Source organism: Somniosus microcephalus, chromosome 18 (genome assembly GCF_052327205.1).
Source record: "Somniosus microcephalus isolate GS21.2 chromosome 18, FLI_Smic_1.0, whole genome shotgun sequence".
NCBI classification, from domain to species: Eukaryota; Metazoa; Chordata; class Chondrichthyes; order Squaliformes; family Somniosidae; genus Somniosus; species Somniosus microcephalus.
The window spans coordinates 47,073,621-47,083,654 of NC_141004.1; positions in this window are offsets into that span (position 1 = coordinate 47,073,621).

Genomic DNA, 10,034 nt, shown 5'->3' on the forward strand with positions numbered 1-10,034 from the left:
CATGTATTATGTCCGTGAATGATTGAGACACGGACAGCAGGAGTTGAACAAAACAAGTCTTTACTGAATGAAGTCAATCGGGAAACTGAAACTACAGAGGCTCACTAGCGCCTTTTATACAGGGGTGGTCACTGCCGGTACTGCAGTCTGAGACCAGTTATTCTCTTAAAGGTACATACACAACAATTCCTCCCCTTTTAGATAAACAGTACATAACATTCATTTAACAACTAAATGATAACTAATTACAATCACAATTACGGTTGCTAGATACATTGGTTAAGTTTAAGCAATTATAAGTTCAGTCTTTGAGGAGGCTTCCTGATTCTGTCTGGATAACGCCTCTTTGGGGTATCAGGTTCTTCTGGCAAGGTTGAGTCGGGATTAATGTCGTTGTTTGGTTCATCTGCTTCCAATATCACCGATTCTGCGGTAGCTGCAATTGGTACGTCGATTTCATTGTCAGGTGTATCAGATCGTGGTGTGGAGTTGACGTTTTCCAGTGACTAGAATCTGGTCAGCATGGCATCTTACAATGCTCTCTCCAACGTCCACGGTATACATGAGAGGTCCTTGCTGTGTACAAATCGTTCCTGGCTGCCATTTCTCAGTGCGGTAGTCCCGGGCCAAAACTGGTTGACCTATCTTAAAACTCCTGGTCGGCCTTTCATTCATATTCTGAAACTGCCTGTTCTCCACATCTCTTCGGACATTTGGCTTAACCAAATCCAAGCGGCATCGTAGTCTTCGATTGAAGAACATCATGGCTGGAGTTTGGTTGGTAACCGCATGTGCCGCATTCCGGTAGGCAAACAAGAAGTTGTCCACCTTGTGTTGTAGGGGTATATCTTCATTACACATTGCCTTGATAGCCTTCTTGAATGTTTGAACAAACCTCTCGGCCAATCCATTAGTGGCTGGATGATATGGGGCAGATGTGTAATGCTTAACACCATTGTTCTTTAAAAACCTCCGGAACTCTTCAGACACAAACTGTGGTCCTTGTCAGAGCAAATCTGTTCAGGCAGCCCATTCCTGGCGAATATGGTTCGTAAAACTGTGATAGTTTTTTCCGTGGTGGTTGAGGACATTTTTATTACCTCTGGCCACTTTGAATGTGCATCCACCGCAATTAAAAACATCGAGTCCATGAAGGGACCAGCAAAATCAATGTGCACCCTTTGCCATGGAGATGAGGGCCACTCCCATGGATGCAAAGGAGCTTGTGGTGGGGTGTTTTGGACCATCTGGCATCCTGCTCAGCTCTTGGTCATCTCTTCGATTTCTCTATCGATTCCTGGCCACCACACAAACGCTCTGGCTAAGTTCTTTATTTTTACCCCACCCAGATGACCCTCATGAAGCTCATTGAGCACTCTATCCGTCAACTTAGGTGGAATTACTACTCTGGATCCACACATCAAGGTTCCTCTGCACACTGACAGCTGTTCTCTTCTCGGCGAGAATGCTGGCAGCAGTGGTTCGCCATGTGCTGGCCATCCCTTTACCGTTAAATCATAGACCCGTGATAGTGTCAGGTCATTCCGTGTTTCCTTTTCTATGTTTGCATTCGTCACAGGGAGACATTCGACTATGGTTGAGTGGAATAACTCCATTGGATCCACTGCAAGGTCTTCTTCTTCCACCGTCGGCAACGGTAGGCGTGACAATCCATCAGCATTCCCATGCTGTTTAGTTCCTTTGTACTCGATGTCATATTGGTGTGCCCCTAGGAAAAGGGACCACCGCTGCAGCCGTTGCGCTGTCATTATCGGTACGCCCTTCTGAGGGTTGAAAATGGAGACAAGAGGTTGATGATCGGTTAGTAGAGTAAATTTTTGACCGTGCAGGTAGTGATTGAACTTCTTCACCCCCCACACTAGGCTGAGGGCCTCTCTGTCAATCTGGGCATAGTTACGCTCGGCAGAAGTTAACGAGCGTGACGTAAAAGCTATCGGCCTCTCTAAACCACCAAGGAATTTATGTGACAGTACCGCCCCAATGCCGTAGTGAGACGCATCACACGCCAGTCTGATCGGCAGTGCTGGGTTGTAGTGAGCCAATACTTCTCTTGAAGTGATTAAGTCCTTACTCTTCTGAAAGGCCCGCTTACAGTCATTGCTCCATTTCCATGCTACTCCCGTTCGTAGCAGGGCGTTCAGTGGGTGCAGAATTGTCGACAAATTCGGCAAAAACTTATGGTAGTAATTCACCAATCCGAGGAATGACCTCAGTTGCGACACATTTTCAGGCGCTGGGGCCTTAACAACTGCTTCAATTTTGTCAGGGGACTTATGTAACCCCTCTTCATCAATCACGTGGCCACAACACGATATCTGTTTCTTAAAAAACTCGCACTTGGGGCGGTTGGCTCGTAGCCCATGTTCCCGTAGTCTAGTGAGCACCTGTTCTAAGTTGTTAAGGTGTTCACTGTCATCTTCACCTGTCACAAAGATGTCGTCCAAGTAATACTGAGTCCCCGGAATCCCTTGCAGGACTTGTTCCATCGCTCTTTGCCATATCGCCGGAGCCGATGCTACTCCGAATACCAATCGATGATACTGGTAAAGACCTTTGTGAATGTTTATCGTGAGATACTTCCTAGAGGATTCTTCAACCTCCATCTGCAAATATGCTTGTGCTAGGTCAATTTTTGTAAAACGCTTCCCTCTTGGCAGTGAGGCGAAGATGTCTTCTATCCTTGGAAGAGGATATTGTACTGTGTGAAGGACTGCGTTCCTGTCGACGGTGCTTCAGCTAATCGGGCTGGTGGCAGGTAGTACACTGATCCTTCCTGGGCTGCGGCGGTCGCGAACTCGAGCGGGTGGCTTGCAACGGGGCCGAGCAGCGTTGTCGGGAAGAGGAGAGAGAGAGGGTGGAGCACACAGGGCGCGGCCGGTGCTACGAAGCCGGGCTGCGTATAGACCCGAGAAGAGGGAGGCAAGAGTCCCACAGGGTTGTTCCACGATGGGAAAATAATAAAAAAAAGAAATATTAAACGCGCAGGAAACCGCGAGGAGCTGCAGGTTACAACGGAAACCGCGGAAAGCAGCGCTAGCAACAGCGGGGAAGAAGGCAAAGCGCGGGAGGCGCCATTTTGTTAAATCGGGAAACTGAAACTACAGAGGCTCACTAGCGTCTTTTATACAGGGGTGGTCACTGCCGGTACTGCAGTCTGAGACCAGTTATTCTCTTAAAGGTACATACACAACAGCATGCCTCTGTTAGGCACGGTTTTGTCTCTGGAGTCGAACGGAGCCGGGATCATGTGAATCAATGACAAGGGCTGGTAATTATATCCAGCATACACCTCTAGAAATCCTCAGGACCGCCCGCGTGTTTTGCTGCTGAGGAACTGCAAGTGTCCAAGATGCAGGCTAGCACGGGTGTCGGTGTGAAGAGGCTTCCAAGTGTGGGTTCTGACCAAACCGGGAGAGGGGTTTAGTTAGAAGGGTTTTCCATTATCTAAGCTTAGATTCTGGGAAGGGGTTGGTTCGGCGTAACCAACAGGGTGGGTATTTTAGTCTAAGGTTATAAGCTAGTGTCTACGGTCACCTACTCCCTCTGCCGTAAGCGAGAGGAGTAGGGATTGTCATTTTTGTGAGTGTAATAAAAGGAATTGATCTTTGACCAACCTGAACCGCTTTGTTTTGTCTGAATCATTTATAATCTATCCATAGTAACTCCTTGGGTCCAAACTTAGGGTTAGTGGGGCTTGTGGTTTGCGGTATAATTCGGAAGACCAACCAGGTGGCATCCGGTCATGGCTGGGTTACACAGTAATCCCGCTGGGAACGCTGCACACCGGGCATAGGAGAAGACCTATCTGGCCTTGGTCTCTCTCTCTCTGTGGGATTACCCGCTAATCGATGGGCTGGGCAGGGGCTATTGGCATAAGCTCCTGCCATCCAAGGGAAACAACCCAAACCGGGGAGTTTTTGTGGCATGGGTTGACTCAAGGGAGAGCCATAGAAACATGGGGCATGCAAAAACACCCTACACCTGTGCATCTTCAGGCGGGTGACTAGCAGCTTGGCGCTCCTGTTGATGCTCCTGCTATTGGTGCTGCTGTTGCTCATGGTTCTGCTGCTGCCGCGGCTGGTCTGCGTCCAGATCTGATGTCCAGGAGGAAAGGAATTAAATGTTCGCCATGCTTCTGGAATATGCCTTAGTTGAAGAAGCGCTTAGTCAAGGTGGGGAGAGGGGTTTCCCAGGAGGTCACACTGGAGATGGGTGTCAGGCTCCAAACTTCCACAACACTGAGTAGGCCGCTAAAAGATCCCCCAGACCTGAAACAACAAAGTTCTGCCACCTGCAAATGAACATTGGTGAAAACTCCTTTGTAATGGTAGAGCTGCAGCTGTTCGTAAACAATCCACTAGTGATGCCGCCAGGATTACCTGGCGTGTTCCAGAGGAGGTGTGTAGGATGGGGGAAATGTGTTAAAATTGGAAAGGCCTCTCAAAATGGGATTAAAGAGGCAATTAAGTGGTTGTTAAGGGCCTTAAGGGCCTATCCCGCCTCTTGGAGGCGGGATGGAAAGCGGGTCAGAAAACACGCACTTCGGAAAATTACTCGGAGGCGGGATGGAGGTGGGAATGGTTCCGCCCACCAGTTTTGGCGATTTTAACAACTTGCACGCCTCCAAACCCGCCTCCTTGGGGCTGGGAAAATCGAGCCCACAGAGTTCACATCTCAGGTCAAGATGCTGCCTGACCTTCTGAGTAGTTCGAGCATTTTATGCTGTTATTTCAGATTTACTGCATCTGCTCACAGAGGGAAGGGGAAATCACAGAAGAGGGTGATGCAGAAGAGGAAAAACATAAGAACATAAGACATAGGAACATAAGAAACAGAAGTGGAAGGAGCTGAAGAGGAGTAAACAGAAGAGGAGGAAGCATAAGGAAGGATGCACCACAGACAGCCCCTTTCTGGATATCCAGGATGGAATCATCCGCCTGTGGTACCAGTGACCACAACCCCAATTCCCCTTTCAACATTAGTCCCACACCTTACCTTCCCTCTGTTACTGACTATCACAGCAAACTCTTGGCCATGATGCTGAAATTAAAGGCACCACAAAGCAAACTTTCCAATCCAACTTTATACATCTATCCAACCAATATGACATCAAGAAATCAACTCATCACCATTATGCATTCTCTTAGTGACTGTCTTGTGTGTACCTTTGCCTATCCTACTGATGTCATGCAGTGCTACCCCAGTGACTGCAGCATTGAGCAGTGTGTGAGGCTAGTGGTGCAGTCGGCAGGGGACAGCTTTTGAAGATGCATTCACTGACCTTGACCTTGACTTTGTCTGAGGTCATGAAGCTTCTTTGGGCACTGGAGCCAGGTGGTGATGGTGACACTGCTGGCAGTGACGGCCTCGGTGATGTGGTCCCACATCGTTCTTTCTGGAGGGCCTCCTGGCCCCTGTGGGTAGAGGACCTATTTTGCAGTGTTGACCCCCAACACAAAGCTGGAGTGCTACATGCGAGACCGTGGGTGCCACTTCCCTGGTTTGCTGAGCCATTTGTGTTAGTGCTGGAGCACTTTTCCCATTTTTTGAGGTTCGGAAGGGAATTCAGCTTTAAGAGCTGAAGACTCCCATTTGGGACTTCATTTTAATGTTAATTTTTTTTTAAAGTAAGGGCTGAAAAAATGCATTTTTTCACTTCATTTTTATTAGTTCAGAAGGCATTGCCCTTTTAATGCATTGCCCTTTTAGTTTCCCACAATGCCTAACGAACTCGATTGCCTGGCTTCCAGAGGCTGTTGGAAGCTGGAACGCCACTTCTGGATGCCAACTTCGACTCCCATGCCTGCACTAACACCACGGGGAGGGTGTTACACGGTCTGTTAGTGCTGGGCTACAAATCTTTAGCCTCCCCAGCACAATTTTTTCTCTTGTCCATTTTCAGCAGCTGTTAACCCGAGGCCGTGGTAACACTGACAACTCTTGGGGGCGGCCACAAATGTTTAGCCCAATTAATTACTTTTGATGTTTAGTCATTGCTGTGTAGACAAGTTGTGCACAACAAAATGATCACTAAACCTCAGCAATGTAAGGTTTGAAAATTTCTGCAAAACCCCAGAACAGAAGGAAAACCTTATTTAAAATGATTTTGGAACATCACAGAAGAAATCTGTAAAAAGGGGTAAAAGTGTGGTTGGGCCTAACAGAAAATTTCAAAGAGTTAAATTACACATTTTCCCTAAGTGTGAGGAAGGAAGAAATTTTGGACTGTTTTAAGGAATTATTGGGCCAAAGGGATTTAAAATTAAAATCCCAGGAAGATTTGGCTGGTTTAAAAAGACATGTTTAGGCTTGCAAAAGGCTGCGACACAGGGGAGGTGGGGTGGGCCCCCGAGTTTGGATATTGGACAGTCTGAGAATGTCCTGGGCCACCCCAGCTTTACATAAAGACAATGAATCCTGTTCCTGCCAAGAATTCGCAGAGCCAGGTACATGAATAAACAGGACATGTCCCCAGCAACACAAAGGAGAGACCATAGCCCTACAGGATACAACAATTAAAGCAGCAGTCCAAAACCAATTAAAGAGATTGACAAACGTTTTGAATTTTTTAACTGGTTTCAAGGCAATCCCGAAACCAGTTAAAGGCCGATTAAGAGTTAGATGGACCATCCCCTAAACTCGTTAAGTTTAGATGGGCCATCCCCGAAGCTTGTTAAAGTTTTAAAACCTATTAAAAATAACGAGCCCGCCAAATTAAACAAAGAAACCCGAGATTTGGTGGTCAGATAAGCCAGGCCCCAAATTAGTATAATTGAGGCCTGCTTTTTCAGAGAGTCAGTCAGCTCAGAAGTCGGTCAGTTTGAGTTCAGCTCAGAGTTCAAGTTCGAGAAACAGCACAGTACAGTTCAACGGATCACCAAGACCAGATCGGAGATGTGAAGGAAGAAAGAAGAAACGGAGATCGCGGCAACCAAAGGCCTACAGAAACCAACAACCACCAATATTACCACCAACCAGGTAATATTGGGCCACCGCAACCAACAAGGAACCAACCACCGAAAAACTCACGAACCAAAGACTTGTTTCCATTCTACAGGCTAGTCTGACTTACCCCTGGGTAAGATTTGGACACAAAAGACCATAAAACTAGCCCTAACCAAAGAAAATCAGGTACTCACCTGATACATCCAACAGTGCGACTAATCGCATCTGCGGACAAAACCAAACTGAAGACCCAACGCAGGTGCAGTCTTCTACCACGTCCAGGGTACGGCAGGCCCCAACCACCACAACTAAGGAGAACCCCGAAATCGCGAACCTCTACAATCTGTCAAGAAAGTCGTTTTGGTGAGCATTTCCTGGTCCTCTGGATTCCAGCCTAGCTAGTGTAGTGGGGTTGGGAGGGTAAGGGATTTTGTGCATTGTAATTCTCCCTCGCTTATTCTGAGTGTTCCCCACCCTTTTAGAGTATAAGTTTTATTTTATTGTATATTTTCCTGTCTCAAAATAAAGATCTGAATTCTTTTGACTAACCTAGGTGTCTGTTGCAAGTTTATTACAACCCCCAAATAAGTCCAAAGTTAGAACAAAAGGGAGTGGGAATGATTCGAACTGCTCAAAGGAGTCAGAGGTGAAGCTGACAAATGACCCACACCACCACCCCTTACAGCATGGCGACCGCGGCAGGACTTTGGCAAAAGGGAAGTAATGCAGTAGACCCTATGTTTGATGAGAGAGTGAAGATGGAAGAGAGGATTTCCTCTTACGTTTTTGAGATGGTGAATATCACCAAGAAGTGGGTGACCAGTCTGTTGCGTGCTGGGCGTCCCATGGACACTGCAGCCAAATGGAATGAGAGACAGTATCATAAGAAGCCGGTAGAGAAGGCCATCTAGTTGGTCTGTGCCCTACGACAGATCCAGCTTTTAGATCAGCAGGTTAAAGCTTTGACAGCAGAGCTGCAGGAGGCAGCCAAACTGTCTCAGGCAAGAGCTTTAGCAGGGGAGGAACTATTGCAGGAATTACAGGCACAGAATCAAGAGAAATTACAGCTAGTAGAGAAATACAGAAACAGGCATGAGTATTTTCGGTGTCAAGTCACCGAGGCAAAAGGAAATGAGCTAGTACTGAAAAAGGAGAACGCTTGCCTAACCAGACAGTTAAGGGAACAGGAGGAGCAGTACAGGAAGATAAAGTCAGGTTATCAAGTAGCAAGCACTAGGGATTTTGAAGCGAGAGATCACGGCCCCTATCAAAAGCAGATAGAAAGTTTAAAACGTGCTCTGTCCAGGGCAAAAGGCATGGTATGCCTAGTAAGCCCGGGTGTGGCCCAGCTAGACCTGGAAGTAGAAGTATAAACTGTGCAGACGTCACCTGTGGTGCCGGGGAGCAACTCAGTTGGGCAGCAGGAGGGACAAGCAATCTGTAGAGAAGACAGAGAGGAGTGCACACCACCACCACCTGTGGCACCGGGTTTTGATTCGGTTTGGCAGCAGGGTGAAGTGGGCAAACAAATGCAGGAAAGGTCGGAGCCGGGGCCGATGTGCCCAGCTCGACAGCAAAAGTTTGGCCCACCTGGGGTAGGTGGGGGCCAGGGGCCCCTTGAAAGCCAGTTTGTGATTCCCCATGGGACCCAACAGCTTAGGGCTATAGTAAGCCACTTGAGTATGCTCACCCACAAGTGAGATCCCTCAGTCCACTTTATGGAAGTGGAACAAGTGTAGGGGGTTTTGTGTGTGGCGTGTGCCCAGTCAGCTCCTCCCCTGACTGTCTCTGAGCGGTTTGAATCGCTCCACACCCCCTGGGTTCTAGGCACCGGACTTAGGTACAGGCGGCGATACAGAAAAACGAGTAGACAAGTGGTTCGGTGCAAGAAAACCGTAATTTTTATTAAAGACAGAATAAAACACAATACTGAGAATTACCAAGATAATTACAGGCATATAAAAATAATACACTTATATGAGAATGGGGAACACATGGCACATCGAGGGAAACAAATACATTAAAATCCCCTTATCCTTATGCCACCCCCTATACCTAACTAGATTAAGCTATGAGTGGCCAGGGATTTATGCTCACCAATTCGAAACCTGTTGACCTTTAACGGTTGTGATTTTTGGGGTCCGTTCTTGCTGTCCTTTGGGGTATGCTGTCACCACGTGGTCACAGGGCACGGCGGTGGAGTTGTTTATGCGAATCACCCTCCTTTTCCTCAGCTAATGTCGCGTCGAGTCGCGTCTTCGTCTTCTTCTTCTTCCTCGGGCGGTTTAGTCGCTGACGAGTTTTTAAAACGGTTGGGGCTCGGTTGGCGGTTTATATTGTTAAACTGATTTTACTACCCATGCTTCGAACACCAGTTTATTCGTCATGGACGCTGCTGTCCATGCTTCAAACGCCAGTTTATTCGTCAAACGCCAGCTTATAACTAGGCGTTTGGCCCCCAACGCGTCTTTTCGCTGCCCTTCTGTGCCTTTATCGGTTTACCGTATTCTTCGTCTCGTCTCATCTCATCTGCCCGTTTGTAGTCTGTGTGTCCTGTGTGTTTTTGAAATCGGGTCTCGTTCTCCTCCCACGTTCGGCCCTCGGTGTAGTAATGGGTGTCCTTGGTGTTGAGCGGCGCGGGGAGCGAGAAGAGAGCCCGCCATGAGGCCAGGGCACGAGAACGAGAAGCGGGAGGCCAAAAGCCAAGCGATAAGAGGCAAAAGCAAGAGAGCGATCACTACCAATGGGCCTACAATTATACCCGGTTCTTCATTCCTTATCTGCACACCAAATCAGGTCAGTCCTTTGTCTAACTTTTGGCGGGCTCGTTTAAAATGATTACAGCCATTTACTTTAACGACTTCTGGAGTGGTTGTCTCCGTGTTTAATGGCCTCGATGTCCTGGCTGTTTGTCATTTATGAAACGTAATTGTCCTCATCCTGGCTTGATGGCTACTGTGAGCTGTTACCGAATAAATATGCAGAAACCTAATGGCCTTGATTTAGGCCCATTCTAACCTGATCTGTTCCAAGGTGAATGAATGCATATTCTGTGTTTGCTTAGCTGT